The sequence below is a fragment of the Mytilus galloprovincialis genome, chromosome 3 (genome assembly GCF_965363235.1).
Source record: "Mytilus galloprovincialis chromosome 3, xbMytGall1.hap1.1, whole genome shotgun sequence".
NCBI classification, from domain to species: Eukaryota; Metazoa; Mollusca; class Bivalvia; order Mytilida; family Mytilidae; genus Mytilus; species Mytilus galloprovincialis.
Window position 1 is genome coordinate 26318267 of NC_134840.1, and position 1028 is coordinate 26319294.

Sequence of the window (1028 nt, forward strand, 5' to 3'; positions counted from 1 at the left end):
GTCTTTGTTTAAAAATTTATGCCTTAGTTATTATTTACTAAAAATGTAATATATTGAGTGCTTAAAAATTGTGTCCACCCCATAATGTTTCTGGAAGTTCATCCTTACATAGGGTTTCATCACTGCTGCAAGTAAATTTGTTGAGGAAACATATATGAGTTACATTGTTTCAGTATCAGAAGCAGCACAGTCACTAATAAAATGGTACTAGTATGGTCTATGTAGATGTCTCAAGTACTTGATACAGAGCCATATTCATAAATGGTATAGTCTGGTGTGTTATCTCGTAAGAAGTAAAACACGAGAAACTGAACTCGGGGAAAAATTCAAGACTGAAAATACTTAATCAAATGGCAAAATCAAAAGCTCAGACACATCAACCAAATGGACAAAAACTATCATGTTCCTGACCTGGTAAATTTTTTTTTTGATTTTGATAAGGATAAATTTTGAGCAAGGTCCTTGTTGGTATTTTGTCGCCTTGAGGGAGTCAAAAAGCAAGACATAGGTATGCTGTTTCTGGCGTTGGCGTCAACAATGTATTAGTTTGTGATTAGGTCTGGTTTATGGTGAACCACATGCGGTAGGTCAATCATATTTATGCAGTTGTATAAGCATTGGCACATCTCATTTCCATGGAGATTATTTGGCCCTGCCCCCTCAGTCATGGTCTATTGACTTCAAAACTTTTGCTTATTTTACATGTATTAGTTTGTGATTAGGTCAGTTTATGGGGAACGACAAGTGGTAGGTCAATGATATTTGGTATGTAGTTGTGTAAGCATGTAAGCATCCGCATATCTCATTTCCATGGAAATAATTTAGCTCCACCCCCTTAGTCATGGTCTATTGACTTTGAAACTTTTGCTTATTTTACATGTATTAGTTTGTGATTAGGTCAGTTTATGGGGAACTACAAGTGGTAGGTCAATGATATTTGGTATGTAGTTGTGTAAGCAACAGCATATCTCATTTCCATGGAGATAATTTGGCTCTGTTCCTTAGTCATGGTCTATTGACTTTGAAAT